This window comes from Colossoma macropomum, unplaced genomic scaffold (genome assembly GCF_904425465.1).
Source record: "Colossoma macropomum unplaced genomic scaffold, Colossoma_macropomum, whole genome shotgun sequence".
Taxonomy (NCBI): domain Eukaryota; kingdom Metazoa; phylum Chordata; class Actinopteri; order Characiformes; family Serrasalmidae; genus Colossoma; species Colossoma macropomum.
In genome coordinates, this window is record NW_023494784.1 from 28,531,844 (window position 1) to 28,545,096 (window position 13,253).

Genomic DNA, 13,253 nt, shown 5'->3' on the forward strand with positions numbered 1-13,253 from the left:
TAAGATATGGATGTGCATTTCAACTAATTTTGATATTTGAATGCCAATGTGAAAGAAACAAACAGACTATAGATGACAGTAAGAAGCTTTTTAAATGACAGTACTGGTGTTGCACAAATATTTAGCAGCAGGCAGTGGAATACATTTGAATTTATTCAAAAATAGCTGAGGGAAATTGGTAGGTTTTGGTGTTGGATAGATAACAGATGCTGCCTCTTGAGTAGAGCTAATGAGCTAACAAAGCTAACCATGATACCATGTATATAGGGACGGATGCTAATAGAGACTCGTTCTCTTCTTACAAGTGGTCTTTTCTCCTCAGTGGATGATGTGCCAACAGTACATTTGTTAGCCTAGTTAGCAAAAAAGTTCTGCCAGGCTGCGCTATCTCTGCTTTCTCAGTCATATTCTAAACAATAAGTCCTTTGCAATGTGGCCACATCCACACACACTTGTTTCCTTGTGACCCATAATAAAATGAGCAAAACTGTCACAGTCCTGTTAAAAACTAAAATTGTCATTTCACTGAATTGTTGTTCTATATATTGTCTGCATCTTCTCATGATGAAACACAGCAAGTACCCAAATAATGATTTCAGTATTTGAATACTGGCACCTCGAATGGTTAACAGAGTACACTCATACTTGTTACCACTCATTACCACATCCTAATCCTAAAGGGTGCTTGGGTGTATGATTCTAGGAAAAAAACTTCATTTGGTATAGGAGCAGATTATATGGAGGTTCTTTGAACATCAAAAAGGTCCTACACACTCACACATCTGATTTACACTAATCTAAGTGGCTGCCCACAACATTCAGCTAGTTTATTTTTGTAATTTTAGTAAGTCATACTGTGTCCTAACCCACATTCTGCATGACCTTGAAGCTGCACTATATAAGATTTGGAGATTTGGAGACCTCTCTGGTGGAAATGTGTAAGTGCACACAATGGCCCACATTTATCAAGCATCTCGGAGTAAGAGCACTGACCCGAGATCAAGTCATATTTTATTCAGTGTTAGGTAAAAAGCATAAGCTTTTTAGATCAGTGTTATTACTCCAAGAAATTTGATAAATGTGGGCCACTGTGCATAAGAACATGTCACCCCTTCCCCGAACTCATGAATCTGATGATTGAGAGCTTGTTGAAAAAGTGTTCAAAGAAGCTTTGGTGAAGGACGTGTCTTCTGAGGTGTAAGCAAATTATCTTTTATTGTTATTCTGTCTTCATCAGTATAACATTGATTTTACATTTGAGGTCTAAACATCAAGCCAGACTTTTTATTTGAGCCTGTGCATATGACATTATTGTGTCTGACGTAGTCTGAAATTATATATAGCTTTATATTATTATTTAATTTCTGCAAAACTACATAACTTTAAACAATTATTTCAGGCTTTTCAGGGTGACTTGCAGCATTGCACAGAAACCATATTTTAATATGTATATTTTCTTCTTACTCCTACTTCTTTCAATTTCAACAAGCATATCTTACACAGTGCAGCTTTAATGAAGACCTAGATACATTCTGAGAGAGATGCTTGAGAGATGTTTCAGGAATATATTTATGAAAAAGATCTGGATGTCCATTGACTTCTGCCCAGTCTAAATATCTAATCTTCTCTGGACTTGCAGACACACAGACTTAATGTTACTGAGGAAGTCCACAAGGTTGTAGGGCTATCTAGTTCTGCTATTCATCTAGGTTGTAAGTGGGAAAATATGGACTTTCTGCAAACTTCCAAAAAGGCACAGTTTAGTATGCAGGCTTCAAAAGATTTTGCTTGTTATGTGAGATTACCCAGCATCATAATGAATTGCATATGATGAAAAATTTAAAAAGTTTGGACAAACGAAGAATGTCTTCAAAGTAAGTAATACACAATTTGTTTGTTAATGTGAAGATTTGGGTGTCAATATCAACTATATGAGTGAGTTGAGCTTAAGTGCTCTCTCATTAGCACTTGCAGTCATGTGGCTTCACAGATTCGATGTGATAATGCTTAGCACTTCAATGATCGTGACAGAACGTAGGTCTGTGAGACCAGAGGACATGGGCCTGAGTCTGGAGATTTAGATTGGGTGATGTACTGTTTGTTAACACTGTTAGCCTTGTAGCTACAGAACTACACTAAAAAAACAAAATAAAGAAGTGAAATCTGAACACCAGGTATGTTTTGGCTGATCGACTACATCTTACATCTGAGCTAAGTGGAAAATTGTGTAAATTTGCCAAGTCATTCCTTCAAAGATGCATCCATTGAAAGGTTCTTTAGGGAACCAAAAGTGGTTCTTCTATGGCATCACTCAAAAGAACCCCTTTTTAGTACCTTTGTTTTCAGGACTGTAAGATAATCAGACGATAATCAGTTTCTTCTAATGTGTGTTGTGTGTATGTCAAAGCGAGTGGGAGAGAGAGAGAGAGAGGGAGAGAGAGAGGAGCTCAGGGTGTAAACTGGCTGTGGTGCCTCCACACCACCCACTCATGCCTATGTTGGGCTGAAGGATGAAAGACTCGGCTCTGTTCTTCTCTTCATTCCTTCACCAACCGCCCACCCCTCTCTCTCGCTTCCCTGACAGGAAAGGCAGAAAAGCAGCCTCATCTGCTATTGCGGTGCAGCACACACACGCACAAACACACAGCACAGGGGTCACAGAAGCTGTCATAAAGGTTACGAGACACTGTAGGCACACGAGTGCGCTCACACTCAGATATCCTTACTGTGTGTTATAGTACACAAAAGGCTGTCTGTGACTGAGGGTTTCTCTTTATCAGTATGGGTGGCACTCTGGAGAGCGGTGAGTCTAGGGGAGGGAGTTTTTTGTACTCATTATAAGAACATCATATCATCATCAACAAAACCTATGCATGCAGTTCAGAAACAGATACATTGATCTTAACCTTTAGAAGTCTAGAGTTATTACTGGAGTTTTGATACACTTTTAAAGTGTAACTACATAGTTTCATGATTAATTACATGATTACATCATTACATCTCTAATTATATTAAAGGGGAATTAAAACCTTTCAGCACAATTAAATGGTTAAGATGTAAACAAAGTCATTCAGAGTAGTTTGATGTGAAATGCTCTGTTCTAGAGAAACCTACCAAGGCAATTTCTCACAGCAGTGGTGATTGAAACCAGATGTCTAAAGAGTTTAATGCCTCTTAGAGCCCCCTCACAAAACGTTATTACATGAAGTGAGTATGAAAAACTGCCTATTGATTAAGAGGATATTTTACAGTTTTGAGATAAAGTTTACAGTGTAAAACACATATTTTTTTAAAATCCATTCATGGTGCAGAGGTACATGCAGAGCATTCTAAGGTAAACAGTCCGTAAAGAAAACACATTCTTTTTTAGATTTATCACTATTTCACCATTATCAACATTCCATATAAAATTCAGATGATGTGTGTGTTCACTGGTGGTTTTGGATAGTAAATAAAATGACTATATTACCATCACCATTGTAAACAAACTGAGACAGCAAGTTTCAATACAGTTAACCATTTCACATCCATCCACTCTGAATGACTTTGTTTACATCCCAACCCCTGAATTTTGCAGAAATTTGGAAAAATCAGTGAAATTTCTAATACTGTATTTACAATCTGTACTGATTTGGTTTTGAGTCATTTGCATTGTTTCAGTTTATTTCCTTTATTTCCTTTTTTGAACAACAACCATATGGCGAAATATAAAGGATGTTTTTTTTATTTCAAAGGTGTATGTGCTACTTTTCATCAAACTCAAATCATAATCAAATATATCTTGTTCTACTTACAAACACAAATGTGGTATTGATCAAAACTTCAGAAATCGACTGAAAGTTTAGGATCTGCACTTCTAACACAATTTCATAGCATGAGCTTTGAATGAGAATTAATGTCAGATTGCATACCATTTTTGTTATGGGCTGCAGCTTCTAAGAGTTAAGGCAACACTGCACTACCTTCAGTCTTCAAACCATCAATGCCATGAGTGATTGTCCACCGTGTGCTCTAAAAATCATTATTGCAGCAGTGGTGTTTTCTGTCCAGTGATCATTAGTACCAGAACACAGGAGCTTACAAACACCATATAACAGGGAGAAAACATGATTACACCAGATAACCCTTTAAACCCAAGGCTTAATGTCCTGTTAATTATTCAGTAAGGTCTTTGAAACCACTGTGTAAGCTGTTTAAGTATGAAGACGAGGAATTAAAGTGTGAACCTGCCAACAGGTCCTTATAGTTTAAGGGGTTAGGTCAGAGCCATGATAAAACATTGCCCTCTGTGGCTTTAAGACAATGAGTCCCACAGCTGTTTTTGCTTGAGATGCTCCTGCAGAGCATGACTGAGTTAGGCTGTAATGGAGCACTGAAAGCAAGAAGTTTACACCACTGAGAGAGAGAGTGAGAGAGAGAGAGAGAGAGAGAGAGAGAGAGAGAGAGAGAGAAAGAGAGAGAGAAAGAGAGAGAGAGAGAGAGAGAGGGAGAGAGAGAGAGAGAGTGGCATTGGCTCTGTGAGCTGTGGTGGCTCTGGTAATGCATAGATGCCTGTCAGCAGTATCACTGTACACACTGGGGTTCTGCTGTCTGACGAAACGAGCTGACGGTGGAGAACAAAAGAGAGGAAGAGGAGTGTAATCATCTCTAAATGAGACAGAGAATCACCATCTGCTCTAACACTGATAAGAACCGTCCTCCACACACATACACACACACCCACACACACACACACTCAGATCATTAGCAACATCACCCATTCACTTAACACAATACATAAGGATGGCTATAATGAAAACGTCAATAAGTAGAGGAGTAATGTTCTAAACTTTAAGGTGCCTATACATACACTGTCCGAACGTATCCAGACACCCCTGCTAATCAGTGAATTTAGCTACTTTAAGGTAGCTGACGCAGGTATTCAGTTGTACACATCCTCCATAGAAAAGCACTGCCAATAGAATGGGACACTCTGGAGCAGCTGCATATGAGCCTAATGTCAAGAGGGATATAAAGGTCCCCAGCACTGGGTTGTGGAGCAGTGGAACTGCATTCTCTGAAGTGATGGAGCTCCATCCAGTACCTTTGGAGTGAGCTAGAGTGAGCTATTTGTGACCCAGACCTTGACTTCATTACATGACTTCATTAGTGTTCTGTCAGATTCTCACAGCAATGTTCCAACATCTAGTGTAAAGCCTTCCCAGAAGAATAGAGGCTGTTACTGCAGCAAAGGGAGACACACTCCCTGTTAATACCCTTGATTTCAGAAGAAAAGTTGGATGAACAGGTGTAGTTTATTATGCCTTCACAAATATTAACAAAATAATCAACAATCTGATTCTGTAAGTTGTTTTGGTTTTGGTTCAAATGTTTTTTCCAAGAAAAAAATTGACACACACACACACGCACACGCACACACACACGGGACATAGGATCACACCAATCCCATATGTATTATTATTAAAGTACACTCACCAAGCACTTTATTAGGAAACCCTCCTTGTATATGTAGTCATTGTCCGTTTAATCAGCTCCAGTTACTATCTAGGAGCACTATGTAGTTCTACAATTACAGACTGCAGTCCATCTGCTTCTCTGCATGCTTTGTTAGCCCCCTTTCACTATGTTCTTCGGAGAACACACTTTGACATTTAAATGCACAAGCATATACATGTTAAACACCAGAAATTGTGCACTAGAATTTGCAAAAAAATCCATACTTAAGTGTACTTATTTTTAACAAAACATGCACTATATATACTATACTATATAAACATTACAGAGTCTGGACACAATTTTGTTGGTCCTTACATTGCAGGAAGTCCTGTTCTCTTCTGTGTCACAGGGCAAATTTTTGTCCTAAAAATGTCCAAAATACACACACGGTTGGACACCTGAACACTACTAGCTGGTTGGCAAATCCAGCTCTCCAGCATGGTCAGGAGATCCCCTTAGCTCTGTGCTATGCTCTAATAACAGCACAGCGTGATATGTAGGGCGGATATGAAAAGCAGGGCTAACACAATGCTTGTCTTGCTAGAATTTGTCTGCTTTGGTCTTCAAATTAAATAATACCATAGATGCATTATTTAGAAGCATATTTCAACACTGTGCAGTAAAGCCATATTAAGAGCCTCCCAGTGAGAAGATGAACTGTGCTCCTGCATAAAGGCCCAGATTGCTCTCTGAATGAACGATGCACTGCTGTATGTTGTTATGATGGCATGTGGCCATATTTGCCCCCCACTCACCATCTCCGGCCAATCAAACCTCTGCAAATTAGAGTGTGAAATTGACAAGTCATGTGTCGCCATGTGGTTGTCATGACACCTCATCATTAAAGGAATGCTCCAGCATTTCAGTTTAATCTCTTCTGCATCAGTATCTTGCAGCTGACTATCACAGAGAATTGTGACAGGTTTCTCTGTATGTGGTATAAGAACAGGCCTAAAGTACAATTGTAATAGAGGCCAATGTGCAGTTGCTTCAGCTTCTATTATTACCTGTTCTAGTGTTTTCAATTAAAGCATTATTTTTCTCAGTACAAGGAAATTTTTTTTTCACAATTTAAAAAACGGCAGCCTTACATTGTGTGAATGTTTCATAATGACTAGACCAAAAGAAATTGCCCAAAATTACTCAGAAAAAAATTGTGTTGCATTAACTTACATGAGAATTCAAGAAAACATTTTACTTCTCCTGAAAAGTTACAGAAGGTTTTCCTCCAGCAGCAAACAGAGATTATGCTGAAAATGCTGGACTATTCCTTTAAATCCTCACGCTAGTGTCCTCTCACAGCTGTGTTTCAAATCTCCCTTCTGCTCTTCCTCTCTTCTCTTCTTCCGCTTGCCTTATTTTGCCCTTTCCCTATTGTCATCTACCTCATTCATTCTCTGGAGCTCCTCTTCCTTTATCTCTGTGTAACCCCTCCTCCCTCCATCCCTCCCTCTCACTCTCTCTCTCTCTCTCTTTCTCTCTCTGCAGATTACTGAGAGGCTCACAGTGCTGTTGTCTGATCTATAGCTCAGCTGGATTCTGCAGGGAATGTTCTATATGGAAGGACTGCAGATCTATGAATCTTATCATTTTGTAACACGTGTAGCTGCACAGCATTAATATCTGCTGATAATAGCTCAACAGAGGGTCTTCAGTTCAGACTCATAAACTCACAGAGCTGTACACACACACACACACACACACACGTACATACACACACACACACACACACACACTTTCCTCTCTTTCTCCCCCTCCTCTTCTTTCTCTCTTCTCTCTCCCTTTCATCCTGTCTTTCTCTCTCCTCTCCACCTCTCTCCCTTCCTTCTCCTCTCTCTCCTCTCATCTTTTCTTTCTCTCTTCTCCTCCTCTCCCTTCCTTTTCCTCTCTCTCCTTTCTCCCTCTATTCTTGTCTTTCTCTTTTCTCCTCCTCTCTCCCTTCCTTCTCTTCTCTCTCCTCTCCCTCTCATCTTGTCTTTTTCTCTCTCCTCCTCTTCACTACCCCTTTCACTCCTCCTCTTCTCTCCTTCCCCTCCTTCTCCCCTCTATTTCCTCTTCTCCTCTCTCACTCCTTCCCCTTGCTCTCTCCTCCTATCTTGCCTTCTACCCTCTATTTCCCTCTCCTCCTTCTCTCTCTTTTCTCTGGTCTTTCTCTCTCCTTCCCTTCTATCTCCAATCACTCCTCCTTCTCTTCTCTCTCCAACCTCTCCTCCTCTTGCTCTCTCTCCTCCTTTTCTAACTCTCCTCTCTCCCTCTGATCTTGTCTTTCTCTCTCCTCCTCTCTCCCTCTCATCTTGTCTTTTTCTCTCTCCTGCTTTTCTCTTTCCCCCTCCTCCTTCTCTCTGTCTCCTCCTGTCTTTCTCTCTCTTCTTCTCTCACAAATCTCTCATGACCTCCTCTTCTCTCTCCCCCCTCTCATTCTGCTCCTCTGCCACCCTTCTCTCTCTCTCCCTCCCCTCACTCCTCCACACACAAACCCACGAACAAACAAATATAAAGGTAGAGATTTCAGATAAAACTTGCTCACTGAACTCTCTCTCTCACACACACACACACACACACACACATACACACACACACACACAGGTAAAGCATGACTCAGCTCATTACCAAAACATGAGTGTAGACTCCAGACTGCAGGTCCTCCTGAGATTTCTCTGAGCATCTCCCCTCTGCCCACGCATCACACCACATCACACTACCTTATGTAAGGCTTTCTTTGAAAGCGGCTCTGTGTATGCAGGAGGCTGACAGGAGGGAGAGAGACACCGAGTACCAATAGACAGCCTTAACTCACTCTCCCTGTCTAACATTAGGAATACTGCGGAGGACGGCATTTCATAACAAGGCGTGGGCTGCAGCAACACTAACGCAAATACAATTTAATCAGCAATCTTCAAAATAACATGCCACGATCTCCGCTTTTGTCCAGGTGACCAGAGTGTTACACTGCCCTAAATTCTGAATCATTCTCAAAACTCACACAGAAACAGAAATAAGAGTGGCTGAAGCTCTACTGAGGTCTTAATAGAGTGGAGAAAGAGAGCGTTTGGGCTGAGACGAACAGAGACAGATTTCTTTTTCTTTCTTGTTGCGTCCCTTGGCTGACCACTCTCCTGCACTAAATGGTTTTCCCAGCTCAGAAAGCTGAAGTGCTCTTCCAGTCGGAGGTTGTGCTCCTTCATTGTGCTGCACACGCAGTACAGGCTTCAGTACAGAGAGGAAGAGAAAACTGAGCGTCCCTGCAGCAACCCCTAGTGTGAAGACTTCAGCACACGTTAACCTCTTACTGCACCAGCGTGACATGATTGCTTTAACATGTGAATCGAAGCAGGATCTTCACAAAACAAATCCAACCTGCTGCCAACGTACTGCAGCAAGAGCTCAGTCAGACGTTCAGCAGTCACGCCTCAGCATAAGGTTGGACACAATATACACAATGCAATGCTATTAAAAAACCTACCAATGACATATTAAACATCTGAATGGCAGCATCTCAACATATCGTCACCATCCAAAGAAAAACATGTACCTCCAAAATAGTAGCTTTACAGGAGAAAACACCTACATGCTGATTTTTACTGTTTTCTTTACTAAATTATTGTAGAACAATAGTGAAGACCTCAAAACTATGACAAAACACACATGGAAGTATGCAATGATCAAAACACTGTTAAACAAATTAAAATATCTTCTTTCTAGATACTTTACAATGAATTTCATTATCCATAGATTTTATTTGCTTTTAAGCAAAAGTCTTTAGATCAAAATGTCTTTGAGATCTTGCATATTCAGTTGTATGTGTTCAGTCGTTTTACTGGCAGTGTATGTATTAGCTTCACAGGACCAGGAAAAAAGTTCTTGAAGTCAACCTGAAATAAAAAAGGACATTTTCACCATATTAGTTTATGTGCCTAAATACATTAACACAATTCATTAAATTATATTTAAAGGACAAAATTCTTTTTTCCAAGTGTAGTACAGTAATCAGCTCTGATGTTTATCTTCTGATGTTTGATTACGTTATCATGCACCAGTCGGCAGGGGCAAAAAAACTCGTTTCCAACCACCCCCCATCTATGACTGAAGGAAAACGCTCTGCTAGCTTAGAGACCTTTCCTCACACTAGAGCTGAACGATTTGGAGAAAAAAATAAAATTGCAGTTTTTCTGAGCAGTACTGCAGTCGCAATTTAAATGTGATTATTTTCAATAAATGATTTTTTTTACGAAGAACCAGCACATCATTTTTTTTTCAAATTGAAACTGGAATTCTTCATGTAGTGCTCTGTTATTAGGTTAAACATCCCCAATTACAATTTGCAGAATAATACAACTTAGAATAAAACAGTATTATGCAAAAGTTTGGGCGCCCAAGTCAAATTATGTTTTGTTGATAAATTCATATCACTGCTGTTGGAAGAAAACCTTGTATCTCCATTTTTGTTTTTCAGTTTTTGACAAAATTTAAAAATGGCTGTTGCTGTCTACAATGTGTCAAAATTTCATGATTAATGAACTAAAAGAAATGGTCCAAAATGACTTGGAAAAATGTATGGTTCCATTGACTTGCATTAAAAGTAAAGTAGGTTTTTTCTTTTTCCTGTAAAGTCACCATTTTGGAGATACGAGGTTTTCTTCTGACAAAAGTAATATTCTCTACAGAGAACACACTTCTGCACATTTTAATACACAATCATTTTAATTATTGTTTATTTGTTGAGTTATGAGTTCAAGTTCACATTGACTTTAACTTTAATGCATGTGAATGTAAAATAAGAGATTATTCTAATTCTGGACACTTGCTATTGGTCCATTCACATGTAAAGGACAGCTGGCAGCTACATAAAGATTTCTTAGACTTACGGGATAGTAAAGCCAAAGCTGCTGTTTGAACTCAAGCTGGTAAAAAGACAAACAGAAGGCCTCTGACTTTGAGCGATTTAAGCGTGTGTGTTTAACTGTTCTCTTGTTTTTGGAATGATAATATATTTGGTGCTCAGAACTAACCATGGATATTGGAACAGATATAGCTGATACGATGTCTACGATACAAAGTTGTCATGACTGAGAACACTTCACATGCTCTTGTTTTCTGCCTTGGCTGAATCAATAGTGTTAAAAACAGAAAAAACAGAAACCACTGGTGTACTGAGATGCTAGATATGACCAGCTTGCCTGAGGCAAGAAACTGTGGTTCACATAGCCAGAAAAATAACCAGAACTGTGAAGAAAACCTTAAAATATCTGCTACTGAAATCAGGAACAACCTCTAGAAGGCAGGAGCTGCTATTCTCAGCAGATCACACATGTTCTGTATGAGTTAATGACGGCTGCATAAACAGCAAAACCAAAAGGCCAGATTTTGAGCTGGCAAAATTAAGAAGATGACAGAAATCAGTCAGAAGTGTTCTGTTTGATGCTTTATGGCTAATGAGACGATGTCGGACCTCTACTGCAGTGATGGAAAGGGGAAGGGCTACAGGGGATCGGAAAGAATCCAGATAGTTCATGAACCTGGCTGACATAATCTCACACATAACATTCACCAAAATATTCATTTGCGGTTCTGTGAAGCCTATATTGAAATTGTATAGTTGGGTATTAATCCATGATGCCACACTCAAAGCAAGCCAATGACTCAGGTATCAGGCAATGATGAGAGCTTGAATGGATCAGTGGATTGGATTTCAAGGTTTTGTCCAGAGATCTTTTTGATTTTTTTTTAACGTAAAGCTGAAAGATTTAGATTCTATTATGAGTTTCATTTGTAAGTTAAAAAACTTTATATAGAAAATGCTGCCCTGAGTTTTCATCTCACTACCAAAACACAAAGAGTGTTGGTCTGTAGGTGGAGCCTTATTTTAGCCACACCCCTGTTTTAGAACAGGAAGTGAGACTGCATCACTGTCCCTCTTGGCCACAAGGTGAGCAGTTAGATCCCTTTGTTTTGAAGTAAAAGTCTCAAAGTCAGAAAATCAGTGTGTAACATTTAGAATTGTCCCCACTGAAACATTTTCTTCAATTTGTGAAACACATCCTGCAAATAAGTCAACTTTTTTGTGCGGCAATCAAAAATATTATGATTGTATGTGTGTGCAACTGTTCAAAGCTGTGTTTGATAGTCATGCACTGGCTAGTGTTTTTGAGTTCAGCTCAAAATTAGCTAAAATTATCACGACTGAAGGTCACTACTGTCGCCACTGGCTTGCTCGTGGGGGCTCGGACCCGGTTTTAAAAATAAACATAATTAAGGTATAGAGTCACTCAAAGCAAAAGAATTTCAGTCTAAAGTCCAAGTCCGTTTAAAGTCCAAAATGAGTTTTGACTTTTAACCAATTTGATAAAATGATCCAATTACACATTTTGTTACTTTGAACCCAGATAATAGGACAGAGCAGACTCCCACCTTTGTCTTCCTCATCATCTACATCTCTCTCAGCATTTTCACGCTTACTCCTCTCACCTCTGTGACAAATGAATGAGGCAGATTCTCAAATTTACAGCCACAAGTGTTCTGAAGGAACTGCTCTTATAAAATAGAACACAATCTATATTAGCTTCTTCAGTTTTTCATATCTTCACAGCTTCCTGTATGTGTAAAAAGGTCAAATCAGAAAAGGCCACACACACAAACACACACACACACACACACACACACACACACACACACACACACACACACACACACAGGCTTTGTATATACATATTCAGAATACAGAAATTAAATATCTGTATTCAGTCCAAGTTACATTTTGTAATGGCAGTATTCAGAATATACTTACTTTTACATTTATAAGAGGATCTGTTTAGAATACTTACCTTGTGAACTTTTAAAAAATATAATCCATCTTTAAAAGAAACACCTTCAATGCAATCAGTGCACAGCACGTAGTAAACAAGCTCATTAGACAAACTCTAGAGAACCTCAATTAATCGCTTCTTTACAAACACTGAGGTTCCTGCTAAAGCCTGAGTAGAGTGATAAACCACTGTGATAATTCATCTCACCGTTACTGAACTCTTTTGAGGGAAGATGGGTCTGAACAGACTGAAACAGGTGATGAAAGAGAAAAAAAAAAGTTGAGAATTTGGGAACTTCGAATTTGACATGAAACATTTTAACAGAAGAATTACATGAAGAAAACTGCCAACCAGTGAGGAACAGTGTAAATTAAGTAAATTAAGTTTAAGTAAATTAAGATGTATTGTGAATGTACTCTAAATTCACACACACACACACACACACACACACCACTTTATTAAGGGCAGCAGTACCATATCATGTAACATATCAGAGGTGACTAGAGTAGCTTAGACTCGTACTCAAGTAAAAGCACTGTTACTTCAGCGAAATAATGACTCAACAGTAAAGGTTTCCAAAAACAACTTGAATAGAAGTAAAAAACTACTGAATTGCAGTAGTTATTGAACTGCAATGGAACACCCAGCATTTATCAGAATTTGAACTGAAGTTAGTTAATTCCTGTTCTTCTCTTTTACGACTCTTAAATGGCTCAAAAAGTGTGACCAATCAAGAGGTGTGACCAGTCACAAAGCAGGAGAGCAGGCACAAACTAACATGGAGTAATACGTAACATGGATATTTCATGAAGTCAAACAGGTTCAAACAGAACGTGCCTCTAGTCATATTGTTGTTACCTCAAGGCAACGGATGATCAATCACACAGACGGACACTGCAGATTGTTAGTTTTAACAATGTTACTAATAAGCCTCCTAAATTTAACAATGAGAGA